Raw genomic sequence first — 12779 nt, 5'->3', positions numbered from 1 at the left:
TCAACCCAAACTGTCTCTGTCTCCAAAGACAAAAGAAAAAGACATTTTGAGGGCACCTTAGCAAGAAACAGTATCCTGTTACAAAGATGTGCTGTCAATAGAATTGTTTTCACTTCTGCAGTTTTCTCTTCTCAGAATTATTAGAAGGTTGAAATTTGGCCCACCTTTACCCAGAGTCTAGGACAAAATTTGAATGTAACAAGTTAAAGAAAGTTGTACAATGGAGCAATTTTTACAAAATGGCACTCCTTTGCTAATGTTGCCAGTACATTATTCTCTTCCCAGTAGCTCCATAGTTCAGCGACTACCTGGCAACAACACTTCCAGGTCCAGTACAGAACAGTGAAAATAGCTCCACCAACTAGTTACTGAACTGCCACAGAATTAACAATAGGACCTAACTCCATCTTCGAAAGGCCATAATGTTGACAGAACACAAAGTAAGAAATACATGAACTGAAGAGAACACTATTATTCAGAGGTTTTTGCTATTATTGTTTACTTTAAGGAAAACTAGAAGAGTTTTCTATTCTCTGTGCTCCTGCAGCACTCTGGGCTGCTCTGTAGTATAGCACTGACCTCACTAATACTATAAGTTGTACCTATTGATCTGCCTAACCCATTTGATTATAAACTCCTTTAGAGCAAGGACGGTTGGAACTTTGAATCTGCAGTAGAACTGACAAAACAAGAGGCACTCAATATGTTGTCTAAAAATTGAAATAAGTTTCTAATTACCTACTATGCTATGTACAAAACAAGGAAATATATACGCATGCACACTTTTTTTTTTTTTTTTTAAATTAAACCTTCTCTCCTGATAACTTTAGAACTCCCTGAAGGGCTACCTAAGACATGATCATCCTTCATCTAGACTATAACTCCACAGGAACAGAAATGTTTGTTGAGGGTCATCTTCTATTGTGTCTACATTAGACTTCAGAAGAAAGTGCTATTTCCTAGTTCCTAAAATATTTATCATTTTTGAATAGTGTTAGTAACTATGCAGATAAAAAACTATTCCATTTAACCACATAAATCAAGAGCAAAGTAAAGAATACCTCATGCAAAAGAAGACCTCGCCTCTAAAGGGGCATTGTCCTAAAGGCTGATAATTCCTTAAGTACCTTGACTAACTTAAAAAATCAAGTTTATAAAACCATCTGAAATGGACAGGCTTTTGAAAGCTGGAAATAGGTGAAAGACAACAGTAGTTTGAATATCTCTCACCAGGATCACTAAACTCTGTGGTTGTAAGCACCAATAAAGAGGCAAGGACGGACACCAGATGGTTCGCTCCTAGCACTTACAACTTCAAGTTCAGTAGGTGTAGTCAGAGTGTACGGTTACCTTATATTGACACCTACGTATGTTGGTGACAGGTGCCAGCGATATATACACGATAGCGATTCGGGGATGACGCATCCAGCTGCAAGGATTGCTACATACTCAACATACCTCAAAAGGATACAAGTCTCTTAAACGGAGTTCAATTGGAAGAATGGAAGGAGAGAAAAATAGAAGAGGGTGCAAGTGGCTGACAATGAAGAAAGGAAAAGAGCTGTTGAATAGCATAATACTTATTTCCCTGGTAGATTATTTTGAATTTTGATGAACTGCCACCTTCCTCCACCACACCAAAAAAGTATGTAGTTAGAAAGGAGTGTTCCCGATGGAAGAGGAGGGAGTTCCTATCAGGTCCCGCCCTCAGGCAGCAAAGGCTTCAGCCCTACGTTACTTCCAACTCCAGAGCAGTACCCATAAGTGAGGAAAGAGCAAAGGATCAGCGGTTCCTCCACTCTCTCTTTCAAGGGTAAGGAATTCACGCTCCTTGTGCTGCCCCCGCCCCAGAAGTCGCTGGAGAAAGAGGGTGTGGAGGGAAGCCGGGGTCTCCGCGCACTCTTTGGCTGTGGAGGATGTGGAGCGAGAAGGCCCTTACCTGGTTAAGTGCCGTCTTTTCTCTGCGATGCTACCTGCCCTGCCACGGGTCCCAGGCGTTCTGCCTCGCGCACCTGTCGTGACCTAGCTGCAACACCTAGAGCTCCTGCGGCTCCGCCCCAGTCCGGCTCAGGGCCCCGCCCCTAACCCCGCCTACCGCCGCAGGGGCGCGCACGCCAGCCCGCCTCCCGTGCGGCCTTGGGGCGAACGTGCGCGTTGCCGGCTGCGTGCCCTGGCCAAGGGGCTTCTCGCGTAGCTCCGCGCGTGTGGGTTTGGCGGTGTGCGAGGCGTGGCTGCTTTTCCAGGGCCGCCTCTAACTCTCCGTTGCTCACTGAGGAATCCGCACTTCTTAACGGCCTTGGGCTTTGTGCTTCTTGACTTTAGCCTTAACCCTCTGACTCAGACTTACTGCAGTTTGACTCAGGAGCGACTGGGAGGTTTGTCCTGAGCTCAACCTTAGGCCAGTCCCCTACCAGGTTCCTGGTGCTTTCGGGGTAAGTTCTGTGCAGGGAGGGTGTTTCAGAGGAGGCCGTGTTATATGTAGTGAAACGAGCTGTAAATTAATTCTGGCTCCAGTGCTTGACATTCATCAAGTCGCTTCACCTCAGTAGAGCTGAGTTTCCTCATATAAATGAAGGAGTTGGACGCGGTCGGATATCCAAGTTTTCCAGCAGCTCTAAGCGTTATTATTCCTACACTTAGAAGCTGTGCGAAAGGTTTAGAGAACTTTAAGAGGCCTAGCACTTGGTCATCCTGCCCCTAAATTCTTGCCCTGGTTCCCTGCAGCCGCATGAATACCCTTTGGCGGTGTCCTTTCCTTTTCTTGCACACCAAGTGTAGTAAAGTTTCAGACAAGTTTTCTGAAGCTTTTCAGAATTCATGTAGTACTATAGAGGCTCGTGGTGGTAAACGCCTGTATTTCCAATTCCTAAAGCAGTTAAGGAAAATTTTAAAGAAATTTCCGACAGCAGATGGATAGACCACTCAGTGTTCCCTTCTTCAAATATCCAGGCTAGACTGATTCCTGGATAGGTATCAAGCATCAAGACTCTAGCAAAACCGGCAGGTAGCATAGGGATGTAAAAGAGTATGCAGTATCAATACGGGATGCTACTCCCTTGCATGTGGAGTTTTCTCAATTAATCCCCACCCCCGCCGGAATTTTTTTTTTTTTAATCAAACCAATAAAGGCCTTTATTCACTAAGAAACCTAACCTGGGTCAGAGTTTGGACCTCTATTTGAATTTTGACTCAGCCACATAACCAACTAGGCAAATTATTTGCTGTCCCAAAGCCTCCTTTATTGCCCTTTTGAAAATAGAGGTGGTAGTACAGTTGACTTTTACCAATTTGCAAGGCTGATCGCTGAATTTTCAGGGGTTTTATGAGCCAGTTGTTAAGCATAACCACTATTAAAAATCAAATTGTGTAAATTTATGGTTAAATATATTTAAAAAATAGTAAATACTCAAAACTTTTTTTTTGTCATTTTATGAATAACTGCTCTTGAGGTGAGGCTGTCTGTTGTATATCTGTATAATGGAAATATTCTATAATTTACGTATCTCTTCCCAACTGTATTCAGAGATGGCACATTCGTAGCATGAAATTGACTGCAATAAGAGTATTTACACCATGGGAACTGGCAAATGCTACAAATCATATGTTTATTGGTTTTCTAGACCAAGTATCTGCAACTTTTTCTGTAAACAGCCAAATAGTAAATATTTTAAGCTTTCCAGTATAATAATATTTAGTCTTTGTCACAACAACTCAACTCTTATTTAAAAAAATGGGCATGGCCATGTTCCAGTGAAGTTTTATTTACGAAAACAGACAGTAGGCTTATTGAGGAAACATTGACAATCAGAATTAAACCTAAAGGTGTGTCACATCTGAGGCCTTGACATTATGAGTAGCACAAAAAAATTGAAGTATTCTTCTAGTATTCGAAAACTATTATCCAAGTCAGCAAAGAAGTCAGTCGTGTCATGATAAATGAATGAAGTTTCAACATATCTCTTTACTGTTTCACTTTTTTCTTACTGGTTAACTTAAGTAAAAATATCAGCCAACATCCACGTCGGAACCACTCTTTTGTGGTCAATGTGCGCATCTTTTTTTTTGCTGAATCAAATCATAATAAAGCATTCATAGTCTGAGAAATATTATTCAAAAAAGAATCAAAACTAATATTTGAGTTTCAAGAAATAGCAAGTCACATTGAAGGTATAGGTACAGATCAAAAAGCAAGACATATTTTAGTTTAAAATTTATGCTATTTCTAAAATCATATAACCATTAACAAAAATTTTATGTTAACCCCCAAGTAGTATTGTGAATTTTACTAACATAACAAAATTGTTTTTCAGATTCTCATCCCTAAAAAGCCAGAGTAACAGAGTGACTTAAGTTTTTTAAATCTGAAGTTTAAAATAAACATAGAAAATAATGGTAGTGAAAATTGAGGGATACCTAAGCTAATGGAAATAAATTTCAGAATCATTGACCAATCATTGAAGAAAAATCATCATGCCCATTAGAGGAAGAAATAGATAATCTTGTGCTTCTAGGTTATTGGAATGAAAAACAAGTGTTATTGTTTTCAGAACAGTACAAAGGCTTGAAATAAAAGAATGTAAATTAGAATGTAAGGATTGTTTTATAGTTCAGCATTTAGGAGTGACAGCATAAAAGCATGTCCATGGTTTCAAGAAATGGAGCACATATTTGGCAACCCTAAATGGTACTAATAAAACTACTAAGCAAACTTCGGCGCACACACACCAAAAACTTAGGGAATATTTTTTAAAGGCTGTACTAAAATTCAAGATTTGTTAGAAGAATCAACTACTGACTCAATTTCCAATTTAGTGTATAAATTAAAAAAAGATATCGATACTATCATAGAAGTTTTTAATACTCTTTATGGTTTAGTAAAACATAATAAGCCTTTATCTCATAGGAGGGAAATAGATTTAAAGGAAAAAGGCAGTTGTTTACATACTTGATACAATGCAACAAAAACAGCAGAACATATTGCAAAATAAATTATATGAAGATATTTAAGAATATAGAAGAAAATGCTAGATATGTGCTATGATTGATTAGTCATCTCCACTTTTAAAGAAAAGCACCTAGCGATTTACCTCTAGTACACAGTTGGATCAGTTAATATTTCTCACTTTAAAAGAACTAGTGTCAGCTATAACGGTGTATATCTAATACATTATTGTCTACTTTAAATGACTGTGGCTTTGATAATTAATATTGGAAAGCAAACTTAATTGCATTTTTGTTCTAATGGTGTTCCTACAATAGTGGGAAGGAAGTCTGCAGTAGCTACAAATTTTAGAAAATTTTCCTGAAGTCCATTTGGCACCGTTTAAGTCGTTGATTATAATACGGTATCTGAAGTAAATCGTTTAAAAATATTCTGGATAAAATTCTGTTTATCACCAATCCAGTAAAAATAAAATTGAGTTCGAAACTATAGCTAAAGAACTTTTAAAACTGGTCAAGTATGAGGGTTGAGATGGGTGGCCTGTAGTTTATGAATTGCCACTGTTGTATGTCAGGCATATCCTTTATTATATATGCATTTTCTCATTCTTTTTATTGTTTTATAGTTTTAAGTTTTGAAGAAGTGGTTTATCAATTTTTTCTTATATGGCTTGTGCTTTTTTTAATTCTACCTGAGAAATCTGTGTCTAACCCAAGGTCACAAAGATTTTTGCCTATGTTTTATAGTTTCAGAAATTTTATTGTTTTAGCTCTTACTTCTAGGTCTGTGATACATTTCAAGTTAATTTTTTGGTATATGGTGTGAGGTAAATGTCCAGCATTTCCATATGGATATTTAGTTGTTCAGCACCATTTGTTGAAGAGACTGCCTTTCCCCCATTGAGTTACTTTGGCTTCTTTGTTGAAAATTAAAGGGATATATTTGTGTTGGTCTATTTTTGGACATTCTGTTCTATTCCATTTACGTAACTATGACAGTCTTTTAATAATTAAAATAATTTACTTAAGTGAAAAGTATTCTGTAGTTATTCTTGGATATTATTAATTCTATACATGTGAACAACTTGCATTCTTCCCAAACATCTATTTAAAATTCATCAGTTTTAACTACTTGAAATATATAGTTAATTCATTTAACTGACAATATATGTGTATTAAAGATATTTTCCCATAAGTAATTCCTAGAATAGTGAAGTTATTTTTGTAGGGAGTATACTTTTTTTTTATTATAAAAAAGTAATTAGGCCTACTTTGCTTATAGCTTCATTTTCTAAGAATATAGAAAAGGGAATAAAATAAACTCTTGTTATGTGAAAATCTTTAAATAACCAAAACTATGTTCTATTAGTGACGAATGAAACAATATTGAAAATTTCAAAAGATAAAGCAGAATAAATTTTGTTCTTTGGGAATAACAATTACATAAATGTCACAAATCAAGGACGAGGATTTCCTGACTTCTGCTTCCAAACAATTCCAATAAATGAAGGAGGAAGTGATTTTTCTTTTTAAAAACTTATTGTTGGCAATTGGTGTACTTCCTTTTACTCTTAGGATTTTAAACACATGTACATTAATATCCCTGAACTTAATAAACTTTTGGGATTTTGTCAGATTCTTAGTTTGCAGAATGTTAAATTGTTTCAGTAAAAAGTCACTCTTTTGTGGAAATGTAACAGAGCTAGGAAGATGATGCCTTACTGAGTGAGTGGGGGAACACCCAGACGTTAACACTTGACTGGGAGGTGATCCCTTGCTCTGGTGGAATAGCATAGGCTTTGGAGTCAGAATTCATTTGCATTTCATCTCAGACTTTTTAACATGAGTCAGGGGGCAAATTTCTTAGCTTCTCTAAGTCTCAGCTTCTTTCTTGGCGATAATAGGTGACAGTGTTGTCCTAAGGATTAAATTAAATGACACCTAGTACTCTGCTTAGCATAGAGTACACATTCAGTAATTATTAGATTCCTTTCCCACTTATCCCAGTGGTTCTTCATATAGTTTGAGAAATTTTCTGTAGATAAATTGCATACCCCTCAGCAGAAGTTGATCTGTTGGGTTCTTACTCATTCTTTTAGTAACAATGATAGGAGTTTGAAAAGTGCTGGAGAACAGGAGAACGTCTGAACCTGGGGATCAGACTCTAGGATAAGAAACTAGTTCAACAGGAAGTGTGCACTGTCAGTCCCTTAAGGATCATATGCTCAAGGTGTCCAATCCTATCTCATGTTTAATACCTCAAATGTCACTTGATGGTAGAAGACTCTCTAGGGAACAGTGTGAGAACAGTACCCAGCTGTAGTGGAAGGCTGACCTAAAATCACCTTTTAGTCTTTTTCTAGCATTCTTTGTCCTCATGTAATTTAATTATGTCCTCTCTTGCTGCAGCTTTAAAATTCAGACACTTATTAGTGTCTGTCACCTTAAACTACCAGATTCTGGCCCTCTTCACCACCTCCCACCTTCATCCTATGAAAGAGACAATGGTACTGCCTAATTTAAACTGCTTCTGGTTCCTCCTCCCTGGTCCCCAACAACTACCCTTTCACAATTAATTTTATTCCTAAAGGCAGGAAAAACTTTTCAGAATGTCCTGGCTGTTTATTAGGAAGATCTCCACATCCTTGTTTGTTAGTAAACAAGAGATTCTCAGTTATGTGTGCAAATATCTTAATGTGCTTTTGGAATATTGCAGAAAAATTATCAATTTTTATTTTGAGAATATCTGCCAAAACAAAATATTCTCAATCAGTAAGACTGATCATACTAACATGATTATGGCTGCATCACTATTCCCATTCTATTAAAGAACAAAATGAAGATTTGACTTTCTATATACTGTTTATGCACTGTATCAGGCCCCGAGAATATAAAAAGTACAGATTTGTATCTTATACTTAAGTCAAAAGGAAGGCAAGCTCGGATTAGAATTCAAAGTCCCTAATTCTGTTTTTTTGGCATGTACAAGAATACTGTTATATACTGCATTGGATCTATCTCTGGCATACAAATACACAGAACTCTTTCTCTGATTCTGCATATGTAATATAGTCATATCTATCTGTGTATATTTAAATTATTAACCTATCAAATAGTATTTCATTGATTGATTTCCAAAAGCTTATTCTTTATCCTGTTCCTTTTGTTCATGCATAAATTTGAGCCTGCTCAGAAGTATATACACTTTTTAACACTTTCTGTTCTAGTATCACTCAGATGCAGCACCATCAAGAGCAGTGGTCTCCAAACTTTTTGGCACCAGGGGCAAGGGCTCCTGTGAGAATCTAATGCCTGATGATCTGAGGTGGAGCTGAGGTGGTGATGCTAGCACTGGGGAGTGGCTACATCTACAGATGAAGCTTTGCTCGCTAGGTCGCTCGCTGCCCACCTCTTGCTGTGTGGCCTGGTTCCTAACAGGCCACAGAAGGTACCAGTCTGCAGCCCCGGGGCTGGGGACCCCTGATCAAGAGTAAGAAAAACAGTCAGTCATTAACACTTTTCTGGAAAGAGTTCTAATTAGAAGAAATAATTAAATGTCTATTGTTTAAGCCATTGTTATGTGGATATTTTGGTATAGGCATACTTCATTTTATTGGCTTTGCTTTATTGCACTTTACAGATGTTGTGGTTTTTACAAATTGAAGGCAAGACCCTCAACCAGCAAAACTATTACTAGCTTTATTACAATAACTCGCTTTATTTTGGTGGTCTGGAATGGAATCTGCAATATCTTCAAGGAATGCCCGTGTTTGCTGCTGAAAGCACCACTAAGTAAATTTGGTCCATAGTTAAAGCACCTGACCTAGATGGCTTTATTTATGTGTTCTTCCAGATTTTCAAAGACTAGATTACTTAAATTTTAATTAAACTTTTCCAGAATATAGAACAAGTGGAAATATTCTCCAACTCTTTCTATAAGAAAAGTTATGTAAAGCTTTGATACCAAAACCAGATAGGAAGAGAAAGAAAAATTAAAGGCCAATCTCATTATCATAGACACACAAATTCTAAATAAATTATTAGTAAATTGAATCCAGAAGTGTATTAAATAGATAATATCCATGATCTAGTTGGGTTTACTCCAGGAATGAAAGGGTGGTTTAACATTCAAAACAAAACAATACAAACTATCAATGTAAATTACCATATTAACAGATTAGAGGGGGAAAAGTCTATGAATATCTCAATAGAGCTAGAACAATCATTTGAATTCAATACCCATTCATGATAAAAGCTCTTAGCAAGCAAGAAAGAAAACTCCTAATTTGTTAAAAGAAATCTACAAAAAACTTAAAGAGAACATTTCCAACATTAAAAGCTTAGAAGACTTCTCTCCAACACCAGGAACAAAGTAAGGATGTCTACTATTACCACTTCTTTTTTTTTTTTTAATTACCATTTCTGATCAGCATTTTGCAGGAAGTCCTAGACAGGGCAGTAAGTCAAGGAATAAAAAGAAATAGAAGAACTTAAAAAGAAGAAACATTGACAGGCAATATCTTTATAGAAAACTTGAAAGTATATAATCATAAATTGTTAGAAATAATAATAGAGTTTAGCAAGATGGCTGGGTATAAGATTAATATCTAAAATACATTTCTATACTTTAGCCATAAATAATGAGAAAACTTAAAATGCTGTTTACGATAATCTTAAAAATAAAGCATGTAAGAATAAATCTAACAAAATATGTATAAGATACAAGGAGAAATTCTAAATTTTGTTGAGAAACATTAAAGAAGATAGAAATGACTAGAGAAATGTATCATGTTCATGTGTAGGAGTTCTCAATATCAAAAAGATATTCATTTTTCCAAATAGATCTGTAAATTCAGTGCAATATAATCAAAATCCCAACAGTTTTTTTAGGAACTTGACAAGCTGATTCTAAAAATCATAGTAATAAATACACAATATGGTATTATTGGTACTAGGATGGGTAAATCAATGAAACAATATAGAACCTAGAAACATCCTCATTTATAAAGATTAATTTGATATTAAAGATGTGATTAAAGATGATATTTCAGATCACTGGCTGGAGAGTTATTTAATAAAGAGTATTGGAACAGTTGACTATTCATATGAAAACAGGAAATAACATCTTATTTCACATCAAAATAAATTCCAGATTTAGTAAAGTTAATATAAACAGCATCACATAGAAGAATTTAGAGCTGAGAGACAATAAATAATAGGTATAGTATGTTCCCCCTGATACTAACTGATAGCCGTACTTTCCATCTCTCACCTGGATTATGGCATTTACAATTTCATTGGCTAGTTTCACTGTGACTTGTCCCCTTTAGTCCATTCTTTTTACCACTAGAGTATGTGCTCTATAGTATGTTACTCTCCAGCTTAAAATCCATTCATCGCTTCCCATTTTCCTCAGTATTGAATCTAAAACCCTCAACATGGCCTGATGCCTGCTTATATCTCTAGCCTCATCTCTTAGTACTCTAACTTCACTCTCACTTCCCTGCAAGGTAGGTCTCAGTTCTTCTGACCTGCTGTAGAGCTTCAAGTCACATGTCCTCTCTATCCATTCTCTGGACCTTTGCATGATAGTCTCTTGAACTGGAATACTTTTTCTTCCCCTATTTCACTTGATTACAGTTGACTCTTGAACAGCACAGGTTTGAACTCCACTTATATGCATTTTTTTCAACAAATACTGTAAATGTATTTTATTATTTTCTCAATAGCATTTTCTTTAGCTTATTTTATTGTAAGAATACAGTATATAATACATATGCAAAATATGTGTTAATCAACTGTTTATGTTATTGGTAAGGCTTCCAGTCAACAGTAGGCTATTAATATTTAAGTTTTGGGAGAGTCACAGTTATACTTGGATTTTTTGACTCTGGGGATTGGAGCCCCAACCCTCATGTTGTTCAGGAGTTGACTGTAAACCTCTTCCTCATTCCATTCTATCCTAGAGGTCATTCCTCTGGAAAACTTCCTCTGACATCCCAAATTTGTATTAAGCCCCCCTTCTATAATCTTCTTTATTAACTTGCAGATTTACCATTACTACTTTCTTCCAATCCATGAGAGCAGGGATTGTTTAACTGATTGTTCACTTGTTATATCAGTGCTTAGCACAATGTTGTTTAGACATTCAAATATTTATTAAATGAATAGTCTCAAATACAATTTCCTCATTCTTTTTCTTTTCCCATTAACTGCCCATAATATGGCTTTGAAGTATATATACTTTGATTATCATATTTATCAAAAATATTAGTTTTAGAAATATTTTCAAGATAGCTGAATCCACTAGAACAAGGGTCAGCAATTATTTCTGTAAAGGGCCAGTTAGTAAATACTTTAGGCTCTGAGACCACAGATAGACTCCGCTGCTGCTTCTCCTTCTTCCTCTTCTTCATACTTCTTACTTCATACCTTCATACTTCCTTAAAAATGTAAAAACTATTTTAGCTTGTGAACTATGCAAAATAGGTCATGGATCAGATTTGACCCACGGGCTATAGGTTGCCAACTCCTGCACTAAAATACTGAAAAGAGATTTTGTTATAATGAGCTCAGCCAACATTAAGTCATTAATGGCTGACTGTAACCTGATGGTTTAGAGTGAATATTACTATTGCCACTTTAGAGATTAGAAATTGAAGCAAAGTTAGGTGACTTACCTAAGATCATACACTCTGTGTAGTACACCTCAGACTTGTTACTCTCGTATTATATTTGTTTTAAATGAGTCTTAAAATATTCTATCTTTATAAATAAACTGGAAAAAGTAGAGTAAATGGAACTAAAAGTTTTAGTTATTGTAATTGTCAGAAACATTAACATTTTCCAGGTTCTAACATAAAAGGAACACCCCAGAAACAGGTCCGTTGGATTGTGTGGAATATCGGATTGTGTTAAAGCATATTGGAACAAATATGTATAATGCCTTCCGAAGGAAGAAAAGTTCAGCAATCTAATCCAGGCTCTAGCCTTAAGGGAACTGACGTTATCTAGAAAGCAAACTCTTATTTCCAATTCTTAAATATGATGGAAGTTCATGATAATTGAGCTCTGGCAGCTGGTTCTAAATAGTGTTACACTGATTCTTTACCCTGACAGGAGCCCCAGATGTGCTCAGTTTATCTCCTTTCACTGGGAGACTTTTTCATTAGATTTATTAAGGAGATATAGAATTGTGTTTTGGTATTGCTTGATTGATATTGTTTTTTACGTATTAGTTGATGCCGGGATCTGGTAAATAGGAGTTTGTTTGTTTGTTTCTTTCTTTCTTAAAAATAATTAATATTTTATGGTGACATTGGTTAATGAAATCCAATGTTTCAGCTGTACACTTTAACGGTAAGGCATATATATATTTGCACTGTGTGTTCACCTCTCATAGTTAGATTTCTTTCTTTCACCACATATTTGACCCCCTTTCCCCATCTACCTCCCTGCTCCACTCCCTTCTCCACTCTGGTAACCATTAGCCTATTGTCCATGTCCATGAGTCTTTGTCCTGTTCATTTGTTGCTTTTAGGTTTATATCCCACATATAAGTGATATCATGTGATTTTCAACTTTTTCTGTCTGGCTTATTTAGCTTAGCATAATTATCTCGAGGTCCATCCATGTTGTCACAAATGGCAGTATTTCATCCCTTCTTATGGCTGAGTAATATTCCATTGTATATATGTACCACATCTTCTTTAGCCAATCATCTATTGTAGGATACTTCAGTTGCTTCCATATCCTGGCCACTGTGAATAATGCTGCTATGAACATCAGTGTGCAAATATCTTTTTGGACAGGGGTTTTCAAGTCTTTAGAGGTAAATA

The 12779-nt window shown here is 36.1% G+C and overlaps 2 protein-coding genes across 2 annotated transcripts in view; one reads left to right on the top strand and one right to left on the bottom strand.

Annotated features, from left to right (window-relative positions):
- Positions 1-2075, bottom strand: part of LIMA1 (LIM domain and actin binding 1) — a 74030-nt gene extending 71955 nt beyond the window's left edge. The window contains exon 1 of the mRNA XM_006916785.3: positions 1940-2075. The gene's annotated coding sequence lies outside the window, so the exon portion shown is untranslated. The remainder of the gene's footprint in view (positions 1-1939) is intronic.
- A 197-nt stretch (positions 2076-2272) lies between these two features.
- LARP4 (La ribonucleoprotein domain family member 4) overlaps positions 2273-12779 on the top strand; it is a 151698-nt gene continuing 141191 nt past the window's right edge. The window contains exon 1 of the mRNA XM_025050238.1: positions 2273-2432. The gene's annotated coding sequence lies outside the window, so the exon portion shown is untranslated. The remainder of the gene's footprint in view (positions 2433-12779) is intronic.

Source organism: Pteropus alecto, unplaced genomic scaffold, assembly GCF_000325575.1.
Source record: "Pteropus alecto unplaced genomic scaffold, ASM32557v1 scaffold196, whole genome shotgun sequence".
In the NCBI taxonomy this organism is placed as follows: domain Eukaryota; kingdom Metazoa; phylum Chordata; class Mammalia; order Chiroptera; family Pteropodidae; genus Pteropus; species Pteropus alecto.
This window is presented reverse-complemented; position numbering and strand designations above follow the sequence as displayed.